Below are 13846 nucleotides of genomic sequence, written 5' to 3' on the forward strand. Positions count from 1 at the left end.
ATATAGTCCGGCTGTCCGAGGACCCCTTAATCCAGGACTCCCTTAGTGACCAAAGGTTGGTCGGAGGCCCAGATGAGATCACGGACATGATGAGGAGTCTCGCAATGGTCGAGAGGAAAATATTGATATATTGGATGGTTACATTCGGACACCGGAATGATTTCGAGAAGTTTCAGAGTACTGGGAGGTTACCGGAACCCCCCGGGAAAGTTAATGGGCCACATAGGCCTTAGTGGAGAAGAGAGGGCTGGCCATAGGAGGTGGCATGTGCCCCCCTTGCCAATCCGAATTGGAAAAGGGGTGGGGGCGGCGCCCCCCTTTCCCTCTCCTACTCCCTTTTTCTTTCCCCCTTTGCTACTCCGAAAAGAAGGAAAAAGGGGGGCGAATCCTACTAGGAGTGGAGTCCTACTAGGACTCCCCCCCCATGGCGCGCCCCTTGGTGGCCGGCCTCCTCCTCCCCTCCTTTATATACGGGGGCAGGGGGCACCCCAAAGGCACAACGTTTTCTTAGCCGTGTGCGGTGCCCCCTCCACCGTTTACTCCTCCGATCATTTTATCGTAGTGCTTAGGCGAAGCCCTGCGTGGATCACATCACTAACACCGTCATCACGCCGTCGTGCTGACGTAGCTCATTGACTCCATCAACACTCTGCTGGATCAAGAGATCGAGGGACGTCATCGAGCTGAATGTGTGCAGAACTCGGAGGTGTCGTATGTTCGGTACTTGATCGGTTGACTCAAGAAGACGTTCGACTACATCAACCTCCTTAAGTTAACGCTTTCTCTTTTGATCTACGAGGGTACGTGGACACCCTCTCCCCCTCTCGTTGCTATGCATCTCCTAGATAGATCTTGCGTGAGCGTAGGATTTTTTTTTTTTGAAATTACATGCTATGTTTCCCAACATTGTTGCCATCAAGGATAAAAAGATGGGGGTTTCATCATATTGCTTGAGTTAATTCCTCTACATCATGTCATCTTACGTAATGCGTAACTCCGTTCTTTACGAACTTAATACTTTAGATGCTTGCTGGATAGCGGTCGATGTGTGGAGTAATAGTAGTAGATGCAGAATCATTTTGGTCTACTTGACACAGACGTGATGCCTATATTCATTATCATTGTCTTAGATATCGTCATAACTTTGCGCTTTTCTATCAATTGCTCGGCAGTAATTCGTTCACCCACCGTATTATTTGCTATCTTGAGAGAAGCCTCTAGTGAAACCTATGACCCCCGGGTTTATTTTTCATCATATAAGTTTCCGGTCTACTATTTTGCAATCTTTTTACTTTCAGATCTATGAACCAAAAATACCAAAAATATTTACTTTATCTCTATCAGATGTCACATTTGCAAGTAACCGTGAAGGGATTGACAACCTCTTTATTGCATTGGGTGCAAATTGTTTGATTGTTTGTGCAGGTATTCGGTGATGTGTGCGTTGTCTCCTAATGGATTGATACTTCGGTTCTCAAACCGAGGGAAATACTTATCTCTACTTTGTTTCATCACCCTTTCCTCTTCAAGGGAAAAACCAACGCAAGCTGAAGAAGTAGCAGCCGGCAACCCCGTCCCCTCTAGTTTATCTCCTGTCATAGTTTCCGTAGTGGTTAGGCAAAGCCCTGCGGAGATTGTTCTTCACCAACACCGTCACCATGCCGTCGTGCTGCCGAAACTCATCTACTACTTCGCCCGTCTTGCTGGATCAAGAAGGCAAGGATGTCATCAAGCTGAACGTGTGCTAAACGCAGAGGTGCCGTACGTTTGGTACTTGATCGGGATGGATCGTGAAGGTGTACGACTACATCAACCGCGTTGATAAACGCTTCCGCTTAGCGATCTTCAAGGGTATGAAGATGCTCTCCCCCTGTTGTTGCTATGCATCTCCTAGATAGATCTTGCGTGAGCCTAGGAATTTTTTTGAAATTGCATGCTACGTTCCCCAACACATTCTTGAAGCCGCACCCTTACTAAAGGAGCTATACATGGTAGTATGTGCTTACCTAAAGATCTGTTTTAGCCACATGGGCTTAATATTTGTTTTTTTAAGATTTTCTCACCAGATACATATGTGTGCCCATTGATAGTTTTTTATCTTTCTCATATTGCTGACAAGTAGTTATGGGGTGATTTGTGTTCAATGAAAATGGGCGAGGAGAAGAGGAAACATAATTCTAGCTATAGCAAGCACAAGGGCGTAGAGTGGGGCTCGGCCGCAGTTGATTTCCAACCCCACAATTTGGTCACACTCGTCATCTTTGGCTTTTAATTTGAACATTATTTTGTTAGTTATGTCAAACGTGTTATGGCAACGATGGTCAATCTAGAGGACGTGTTCCTGTATAGTAGGTTGGAATTGGAGTGCTAGGACTGTCATGACAAGAAGCCGACCAGGTTCCTCTGGACTAAAAGGCAGAAGATTTTGTTGAAGAAGAGAATCACTGAGGGATCGAGTCGCTTGCCATAATATACTCCAACAAGACGATAAGGGGTGATCATGAAACAAAAATGCTTTACCCACAGTGCTCGCTGCATGACACAAAAAGTTGTTGATTTAACAGTCAATTGTTGGAAGTCTTTGTTACTTTGGTTCTTAAGAGTTCTTTCAATTTGGTTGGTACCCCTTCGACTCGTACGCACGAGGGCAACCATCGTTAGGGTTTCTGTTGCCTCACGCCGCGCAGCCGCCGGCCTGCCTCACCTCGTGTGATCTTAGGACCATGAATGTGGTGGATCCTGATTTTCGTCGGCGGGAGGGATTGGTTTTTACACGTTTTTTTGAGTTTTGTTAGTGTTTGTGTTCTGGTCAGGAAGACGATATGACGACGGCTTCTTGAAGATGGAATAAGGTTCTCCCCGCCTAGCCCCCGCCCTGCCGATGCTTCTAGCATCTTCGGAAGGTGTGTGTAGATTTGTCTCCGGCGAATCTCGCGGGATTCGTTGGTGTTTGTCTTCGGTGGATCCGCTTGGATCCAGTCTTCATTCGTCTACATTCGTGTGTTTACAAGTTGGATGCTTCCGATCTACGCTTTTCTTCATCAGCGGCGGTTGATGTTATGATGCGCTGGTCCCTGTGCCTTAGCACGACGACTTTCCAACTGTCTACTACAACAAGGTTTGTCCGTCTCCGATGGTGGAGGGGCAATGATGGCGGCGGATTTCGGCTCGCTCAGTGCTTGTAGTCGCCGCTAGGTGGTCTAAGAACCTAGATGTAGCTTTTGGTGTTCTTTGTACTACTTTGTCAATTGATGAATAGATTGGAAGTTTTCTAAAAAAAGAGTTCTTTCAATTTTATTTTGACCATACTATGAACTTTATTATTATGTTATGACAAAAGAATAATGAATACTTGATTCGTATAAATTCAGAAGAAACGTTCTGGCCAAGATGTCATTAGTAGTTCCAAAACAAGGAACATGAACCAAACTGCAAACAATAGCATGACATATCTTGGATGAGGATTTGTGGCTCTTGAGTGCCACACACCCCTATATGAATATAGCAAATCCACACAAAAAAAATCTGAAATTTTGGCATATCAAACCTGGGTGACCATTGTACACCCATGCTCAGTTTCATGGGAAACGGGTGCCCATGGTATTCTCGATAAAGAAGTAAAAAAACCTATGTATGGAAAAAAGAACTGTTTGGATGAATGCGAAGAAAATACGGTCCGACATACGATCCATCCAAACGTTTTTTTTCTATACATAGTTTTAATTTTACTTCTTTACCGAGAATACCACATGCACTCGTTTCCCACGAAACTGAACACGGGTGTACAATGGTTAACCCAAATTTGATGTCCCAAAATTCTAGAGTTTTTTTAATTTCTTGGTATTTTTTAATACTATGTTCATATAGGGGTGTGTGACACCCGAGTGATTGCATGCATTTCCCGACATATATCATGCCAAACAATAGCCTCATAAGTTATCTTTCACCCTTGCAGTAGAGATGAGCAAACCTCTTTTCTCTTTTCAACTATTAAATGGTCCAGAAGGAGATATAAATCTGGGTATGCAGCTAACGCAGAGGCCACCAGTTTCTATAGGGGACCAGCCACTCCGGGGATGGCCAGCCGCCGGATCGGCGGCCAAACCATCCGTCTCTGGCCTCTGTCCATCTTCCATCCGATGGTCCTGCCTAGGCATGCTGGTGAGTTCTTGTCCGCTAGATCTTTTTTCCGTACTCTTACGTATATAGATATAAAACATTAGGAATCATGCTACTCTGTCAAAATTGTGGTATTTGTTGTACCTACGGACTAAAATACCGTAGTTTCTCAATACTTTATTTTTTGCAACCTTGTTATCAAACACAGCCACAGACTATGGCTTCAACGTTAGAATTTATTTGAAGCTCTGGCGGTCAGCATGGCGGCGCGTGCCAATGATGTTACAAGCACAGATACATCTGAATGTACAACGCAACGACGACTAAATCATATGCGTAATTTCCTGTCGAGCCTCTTTCAGTCAGGTGTCTCACCGTGCATTTAGATTCAGAGTTTTTTTTTTTTTTTTTGCGGGGGCATTTAGATTCAGAGTTAATTATAGCATTCTAAGGGGATCCAAATTATGTGAATCCAAATTCCAACCGGACTAGTCTCCTCCATGCAGCAAAGAAGACTAACTGTCAGCAGAGCTAGCAGGATCAGCGGACGTTGTGGTCTTGTGGATAGGATTATATCAGTTACGTACCTTACATAAGGTTCAGCTGAGAAATCTGGCTGATCCGGCTTCTTTAGTCGAGGAAACTCTTTTACGGCCTGAAGCCCTTTCCTGTTCCCAGCCATTATTTTCGCGGCCATCATTCTTGGAGATTCTTCTTCCGTGGAGGCCCTTCTTCACCATTCGAGTCTTCTGATCTCAGGCCCTTCGCCATCTTTCTCGTCCTGTACCGCCGCCAGGCAGCTTGGATGAAGCGCACGCCCCACGTTCTCCAATGGTGCGAGTAGTAGAGGAAAGTGTGCTGCAGCTTCTCGCTATGCCACCGCCCGAATTGGCTGGCCACGAACCTGAGATCCTCAGCCTGAAGTAAAAAGGCCTCCACGTCTGTGAGCGCCTTCACTGTGCGAGCGGCTGTTGGCAAACTGGTAGGCTCCGGGATAAAAGTCCATCCAAGAAGTTCCTCACCGCAGCAATCACCGGGTTTCAGTGTAATTGAATTGAAGAAGCCTATGCGGCCACCATTTGTTGTGAAGCTTTCCAGTTTCCCGCGAATGATGAAGATCATCTCAGTCACCGGATCACCCTCACGGATAATGTATGCGCCCTTTGTGCACGGTGATGATACAAGACGCGCAAAGATGGCATCTAGAAGTTGGTCATCCATCTGGGAGAAAAACGGAACCTGAAACCTCATAATCCAAAGAGAGATTAGCACATGATAATGATAACAAGAAGTCTAGTCCGAAAGTTTAGTGCATTTGAAAAAAGTCCAGTGCATTCGTTATGTATTTCCACATAGTCGTGTAAAAGTATTTACCCGGCGAACAAGATCCAAGCAAAGGTGGCGTCTTATTTCACGTCGCAGATACTCTGGTAGAACCTGAAATATATGCTCTTCATCCACACCTCGAGTTAAAAGCCACTTGTACTGGATAAATTTTCTAACTCTTTCCCGCAGTTCACCAGGAAGTTGGCGGTATGTCATCCACTCCTCCGTATCTCTTTGCTTTAATCTCCACTCATCCTCCCTCACAGTGCTAGATTGGAGGGAGGTCTGCAGTAATAACAATGTAAGATAGTATGTTCTAAAAAAACAGTTTACATTTATACATTCTGATTAAAATGATAAGTTCCATGCACATAAATAGTGAACTTCTACAATATAGAGAGCGTAAGTAAGTATGTAAAATGTACCTGCACATTTCCAATCAAATACACACACAAGACCAGGCCGGATGATTCCAAGGCAAGACTGAATACTGCCAAGAATATACCGAACAGTGTCTCACCAATGTAGGTGCTAGCAGAAATAGTCTGGCCATAGCAACTGTCAAGAACATGGAAGGGAGATATACCATGTTAGAGAGCCATTTATCAATACCGACAAGATTCAGCCGAAACTGAAAGAGTAAGATTCTATGGTTCTCATCAAAGCTTTCAACTTACATAATACACCCTCTGTTTCTAAATATAAGACGTTTTGGCAGCTTAATTTAAACGTCTTACATTTATGAACGGAGCAGAAATATAAAAAGCAATTGTTTGTAAATACACCCTCTGTTTCTAAATATAACGGTATCAAAGAGCAACTGTTTGTAAAGGAAATTGCAACGTAAGTTCTCACTTAGTACTCTAGTTTGATATGAAGATGTCCAGTGCAGAAATACCTTAGATTCTGTAAACCCCACCAAAGTGAATAGACTAGCTTTATCAAGAAACCCTGAGCAGGCACTAGATTTGACAGTGTAGGCAGGAACATGCCATAGTCGAATGTGATGCTGGTATCACTAGCATTGCAGCTATGGAAGATATCAGTCGTACTAGCCCATTTCTGATTTGGTGCCATATCACAATCCAGGTACCTAATATCACAACCAGTTTCATTCCTGCAACTCATTTTCCAGCAGGCTGTTTGGCGTTCAACAGATAGCAAGTACCATACTGCACCTAGTACCTGAATGAAGAGGAGCAGGGGATCCTAAGAAAATTGCAATACATATCAAACGATGAAAGGTTGCCTATAAAAGCATATAGATACCGTACATGACTAGTTATCATGTAAAGCAACAGGGTGTATACAGCCCCTTGCCAGGCAATCTTCGCAGCAACTTCGGTAGCTTTGATAATTTCATAAGTTAAAGGGAATATGAGATATAGTCTTGGAAGATACTGAGCAAGAACTATAAGCACAAGAATGTTATCGTTGGGCTCAGCATTGGAATATTTGATAGCTGGTATCAAATACCAGACTATGATCTGCACATTAAGTAAAGATACATAAGTAGAATAAATAAATGAGAAATTGAGATGCAGTGCTTCTAGGCCGCACGGAACAATAAATTTGCCCTTACATAACATAGATAATTCACAATGATTGTACTCCCTCTGTCCATATTTACAAGGCACCCTCGTTTTCCATGATTAATCTTCAACCATCAATTTTGCCAACGATATGTTAATTATATGTCATAAAACTAGTACTGTTGGAAGCTAACATAAATTGAATGATATAATTTTTGTAACACCTAACTCACATTTTGTTGGTCAAACTGATGGTTAAAGTCGAACCTAGAAATATGTGTGCGCCATATAAATGGGGACGGAGGGAGTATGAATGGGAAAAAAAAGTTCAGTGGTTTGTCTCATAAGCTCCACGAGTTCTGCGTTAGATTCTTGAATTTCGTTAGGGAAGAAATTCGCCCAGGTTGAACCACAGAGTCACATAAGTTGATACGAACATGGGTGCAGGATCTCACCAGCAGGTTGAGGCCCCTCGAAGTTCTGAAATAATCCACTGTACTGAAAGTGCAAAATTTAATTTCAGGTAATCTTTTTCTAGAATGTCCTTTACAGACAATCCGAAGGGCTCATTTAGAGAGAGAGAGAGTGGTTGAACCTATATAATATTTCTTCATCATGTCCAATGCAGTGCTGCACTCAAACAGAACTATATATACTTTTAATTTCACAAAAAAATAGGATTGCAACTGCGATGAAGAAAATTATTTGAGTTCATTCCTATCTTACAATTTCACACTTCGTATAGCATATCCGTGTTAAATAAGATTAAACATTCATTGCACATACTTACATGACAAACATCCTAAAACCAGGCATCATTACTTCATTAGAACTACTTGCATTCCACTTGGAACAAAAAAAAGGACTAGCAAGTTACCTGTGGCAAAGGCAGTGCAGCCACCACATCAATTGCAAAGTCAGATCTCAAATATTTCCATGCAATCTCTCTAGGGTCTCTGACGAAATATCCTCCTTCAGAAATCCCCAAGGTTGAGCTCTTCTTAAAAATTGCAGTTCTGAACTTCAGTATGATGCGAATCACATATAAAAGATCGGTAATTGATCGTAATAATGTAACGATGATGGTTAAACGCCTGTCTGTCCCGACACAGGAATAGGGGGTGCCGTAGACGATTTTTGGCACGTAGAAGTACAGGGGGTCTATGAATAGAGCAAGCAAGCATGAAAAAAGGAAAATGCAGTTCCATGTCAAGATGAAGTCACTTGATGGATCAAAAATCTTGTTGCTCCCTGAGCTCGCGACACCAAGTTTAATAGCAGGGAATGCTGCCTGTTTCTGTTGAATTGGTATGTCCCCTGAGCTCGCGACAGCAAGATTAATAGCAGGTAATGCTGCCTGTTCCTGTTGAATTGGTGGCGGTGGCATCCCCATCTCCTCATCGAACCTGTGAATGGCGGCAGCACAAAAAAATTGGTTGGACCCTAGCACCAGATTTCCCCAACATCTGAACCGTGTACAATAAATTTGACTCTTGTTCCTTACTAACAACATGGGCTATAACCATTTGACTCTTGCTCCTTACTGAAAAATGCTTTTGCCCCGCTTTATATACTAGTTTACATACACGTGCAATGCACGTCTTAACATCATAGTGTGTCCTGACAAATTATCAAAGTAATTGAACATTGTGGATGGACGAACTTAAGGACAATCCCCATTTATTGGTTTTTGGTGAAAGAGATTTGAATTAATGTAAATAAACAAAGATAAGCTATTCCATGCCAGAAGAAATGTAGCCCCTTTGCACTTGCAGACTTGCTTTTTTTTTAGGGGACTTGCAGACTTGCTGCAGCTCAAAAGGGACGCGGCCATGAGGCCCATGGGACATGCGTGGGCCTTTTTTGGGGGAACGAAGATTGGATGGTTCCAGAACACGATAGAGGCAACTGAAGCTACTGTTCACTGCGAATCCCTCAGCTCTGAGCCGTTAGATTTATGAGATTAATGGTTAGGATTGATACTCTGAGTTGGATTCAAAATTGGTACACTTATATAGGAGTATAGATAAAGCAAACCACACAGGAGTACGCACCAACAAGATCCAACACCACACACACACTAACAACATGGACTACAATTATTTACTCCCCCGTTCCTAAATATTTGTCTTTCTAGAGATTTCAAATGGACTATAACATGCGGATGTATATAGATATATTTTAGAGTGTAGATTCACTCATTTTGCTCCGTATGTAGTCGCTTGTTGAAATCTCTAGAAAAACAAATATTTAGAAACGGAGGGAGTACAATTCAGAAGCAATATTCTTCATTCTATATCAAGTAAGCAGAGGAATATTCTACTTTAAATAGATTTAGTTCTCCATCAACAGTTTTAGCTTAGGTGGTGCTGCCTTTCACTTTACTGACAGATGCTAATTTTTGCCGACCAGATCAACCAAAAAGGGAACAACCACCATTCTAGTATAGCTTAACAACTAAAAAAATTTACCCAACACGCATACATGGATGCTCTAATGGACTAATAATAATAGGATCCAGACTGTATTTTTCAGGTATCAGACTGATCCTGCAGAGCTCCCAACTCCGAAACTCGCGCGGAAGCACGGCCGTAAATGCTGGACCCCTGACCAGAAGCAAACAGAACGAAGAGCTAGCTGCCGCGGCTCACCTCACCGTCCGCTGCCTGCGTAGCGCCATCTCGTCCTCCACCTGCCTCGGCGCGGCGCTGGGCAGGAAGAGGCCGGTCGAAGCGAGTGCGCGAACTCGATCAGCGGCCTAATCCGGCGGCGAGACAGCGGGTGGCTGGTCTCCTCTGCACCCGCCGGTGGGAGGGGATAAGGCGGTGAGTGAAGGCGGGAATGGAGAGCCGTCGAGGGCGAGGAGTTCGAGTGAGGTTGGCGACAAAGTCGACGACTCGGAGGAAGACTTCCTGCCCATCCGTATGCGTTTCATTGCTTTGGTAGCCGACGGCAAGGGCGTGCACAGTGCGTTAGGTCTCTAACGCGGACACCAAGAGCAACTCCAACATGCCCGGATGCGCGTTTTGTCACTTTTTTTTTTGTCCATTGAGGTCGGATACCCGTTTGGTGTTTGCTTTTTTTTTTGTTTGGGTTGGCAGTGCGTTCAACGCGCCGAGTCATATTTGACCGCGTGGCCGGTTTGTCATCGGTTTTTTTAATCAATATACACGTATTTTGCGTAATCACACAAGCAAATAAATATAGCAAAGTTCCACAACCCAAATAAATATATTATGTCTACAAGCCGAATAGAAATTAAATTGTAAACAAGATACATCTATTGGTTGCCAACAGAGCCCGCATATGCTCAACCAAATCATCTTGCAGCTGAATGTAAGTTTTCCAATCACGCATCTGATGATGAAATTGGATGAACTGTTCAAATATTGCCGCTGCTCCTCCATGCTCACGCACAACATTATCACCCTGGAACTGAAACCCTTAATCGTAGATACGTTCCGAACGCTCATCCTCTACGATCATATTGTGCATGATCACACAAGTAGTCATCACCTCACATAACTTCTTGGTGCTCCAAGTACTAGTAGGATACCGAACAATGTCCCATCGAGATAGCAGAACACCAAAAGCACGCTCGACATCCTTCCTAGCACTCTCTTACTCTTGGGAAAATCTCTTCCTCTTCTCTCCGACAGAATGGGGGATTGTTTTCACAATAGTGGTCCATGAAGGATAGATACCGTCAGCTAGGTAGTATCCTTTGTTGCAGTTATGGCCGTTGATGTCAACATTCACCGGTGGGCAGTTTCCTTCGGCAAGCCTTGCAAACACCGACGACCGATGAAGCACATCGATATCATCGTGTGATCTGGCCATGCCGAAGAAAGAGTGTCAGATCCGGAGATCTTGTGAGGCCACAGCCTCAAGTATGACAGTGCAAGTCCTGACATGGCCCCTGTACTGCCCTTGCCAAGCATAAGGGCAGTTCTTTCGCTCCCAATGCATGCAGTCTATGCTGCCAAGCATCCCGGGGAAGCCCCTACTGGCATTCATCGCCAACAAGCGGGTTGTATCTTCAGCAGTCGGCTCTCTCAAGTACTCAGGGCCAAACACTGCAACCACAGCCTTGCAGAACATGTACATGGACTCTAGCTAGTAGACCCGCTCATACTAAAGTACTCATCAACGAGATCACCGGGCACTCAGTATGCAACCATCCGGATAGCTGCAGTGCATTTTTGATACGAGGAGAAGCCAATCTTTTCAAAGGCATCCTCCTTGCACTCTAAATACTTATCGTATCCGACCATCCTATCCTGATTACGGTTGAAAACATGCCTAGCCATACGGAAACGGCGCCAGAATTGGTGATGTTTGATGAGCGGGTTGGTTGTCTCAAAGTAGTCCTTTCAAAGAAGGAAATGGCCGCTCTTTCGGTTAAGATTGAACGCCGGAGTGTGCCGGGATCGTGCCCCAGAACAATGGTTGCTTCCTATTAAGGCGGTCATGGACCACCACGGCAGCCACCATCTCCTCATCATCAAATGAAGAATCGTCGGAGTTACAGAGGAAACTGTGGAAAAAGAACTCGTCAGCGGAGTCCATTTGTACCTTGGGGGCAAACTGTCGAACATCTTGCGTGTTGGAAACATGCCCTAGAGGCAATAATATTGTATTATTATATTTCCATTATTCATAATTAAGAGTTTATATTTCATGCTATAACTGTTATGATCCTGGAATGTGATTCAGTGGAAAACTCATATGCACGTGTGGAATGATAAACGGTCAAACAATAGGTTCCTGGCCCAGCCTCTAGGACTGGCTCAAGTGTTGTTGGTGATCAAGTTTTCCGGGTCTTAGGATATCGTTAGGTGCAACGATAGTACACTACTAGGGAAAACCTTATACACAGAGTCAATAGTATTACTTCTAATTTCAACCTCAATTATTCTCTAGTTGGCAAGCATCATGTGGTGGGGGGAGATCCGGAGATATATGGCCAATCAAATATATTTTATCATGAATTATTGTTGTTGACAGTTATCTCTATGATAAATGAGTTGGGAGGCAAAAATTAAGCCCCTATCTTTCTCCGTGTTCGATGCATGTTATTTGTTCTAAAAATATGCTTTGAGTATTAGCAATCATAGAATACTATATCATAATTGAGTATGTGGAGCTCTTACTTAGATTTTGTTGAAAATAAGTTGAATTGAATCGTTTGGTGACTAAGAACATAGGTTGTTAGGTTTCAAGAGAATGCATTGTTTGAACCATAACATGTGAATTGATTGCTACTTTATCATGATGAGTTTTATGAGAAAGAGTTGTTGTTATGATGCTAGGAAAAGTAATTGAAATTATCATTCATCAAACTTATGCACTATGCTAGCATTCACATGTTGGGGAAGGTAGTAATTTCAAAAAAAATCCTACACACACGCAAGATCATGGTGATGCATAGCAACGAGAGGGGAGAGTGTCATCCACGTACCCTTGTAGACCATAAGCGGAAGCGTTATGACAACATGGTTGATGTAGTCGTACGTCTTCACGGTCGACCGATCCTAGTACCAAACGTACGGCACCTCCGCGATCTGCACACGTTCAGCTCGGTGACGTCCCACGAACTCACGATCCAGTAGAGCTTAGAGGGAGAGTTCCCTCAGCACGACAGCGTGATGACGATGTTGATGAAGCTACCGACGCAGGGCTTCGCCTAAGCACTGCTACGATATGACCGAGGTGGATTATGGTGGAGGGGGCACCGCACACGACTAAAGATCAATGATCAACTTATGTGTCTTGGGGTGCCCCCCGTGTTGGGGAACCTAGCAGAAATTCAAAATTTTCTACGCATCACCAAGATCAATCTATGGAGATTCTAGCAACAAGGGAGGGAGAGGATGAGCATCTTCATACCCTTGAAGATCGCTAAGCGGAAGCGTTACAAGAACGCGGTCGGTGGAGTCGTTCACGAAGTGATTCAGATCGCAGCCGAATCCGATCTAAGCACCGAACAACGGTGCCTCCGCGTTCAACACACGCCCGGTGACGTCTCCTCCTTCTTGATCCAGCAAGGGGAGAGGAGAAGTTGAGGGAAAACTCCGATAGCACGATGGCATGGTGGTGATGGAGCTCGTGGTTCTCCGGCAGGGCTTCACCAAGCACTACGGAGGAGGAGGAGATGTTGGAGGAGGGAGAGGGCTGCGCCAGGGGAAGGGTGCGGCTGCCCTCTCTCTCCCTCACTATATATAGGGGGAAGGGAGGAGGGGGAGGCGCCCTAGGGTTCCCTAGGGGAGGGGCGGCGGCCATAGGGGAAACCCTAGATGGGTTTGGGTGCCCCCACCCCCTAGGAAACTTGCCCCCCAAGCCGGGAGGGGCGGCTGCCCTAGGGGTGGTGCCCCCACCTCTCCTGGTTACATGAGATGGGGTGGGAGGGGCGCTCAGCCCCTTAGTGGGCTGATGTGCCCTCTCCCCTTGGCCCATAAGGCCCCCCAACGCTTGTCTGGGCCTCCGAAACCCCTTTCGGACACGCTGGTCATCATCTAGTACCCCCGGAACAATTCTGGACTCCAATACCCTTCGTCCAATATATCGATCTTCACCTCCGGACCATTCCGGAGCTCCTCCTCATGTCCGGGATCTCATCCAGGACTCCGAACAACCTTCGGTAACCACATACTATTTCCATAACAACTCTAGTGTCACCGAACCTTAAGTGTGTAGACCCTACGGGTTCGGGAACCATGCAGACATGACCGAGACGTTCTCCGGTCAATAACCAACAGCGGGATCTGGATACCCATGTTGGCTCCCACATGTTCCACGATGATCTCATCGGATGAACCATGATGTCAAGGATTCAAGCAATCCCGTATGCAATTCCCTTTGTCAATCGG

General features: G+C 44.7%; 1 pseudogene; it reads right to left on the reverse strand.

Annotated features, from left to right (window-relative positions):
* Positions 1-4324: 4324 nt before the first annotated feature.
* Positions 4325-9879, reverse strand: LOC119321706 (annotated as a pseudogene).
* Between the last annotated feature and the right edge of the window lie 3967 nt (positions 9880-13846).

Source organism: Triticum dicoccoides, chromosome 6B (assembly GCF_002162155.2).
Source record: "Triticum dicoccoides isolate Atlit2015 ecotype Zavitan chromosome 6B, WEW_v2.0, whole genome shotgun sequence".
Lineage (NCBI taxonomy): Eukaryota > Viridiplantae > Streptophyta > Magnoliopsida > Poales > Poaceae > Triticum > Triticum dicoccoides.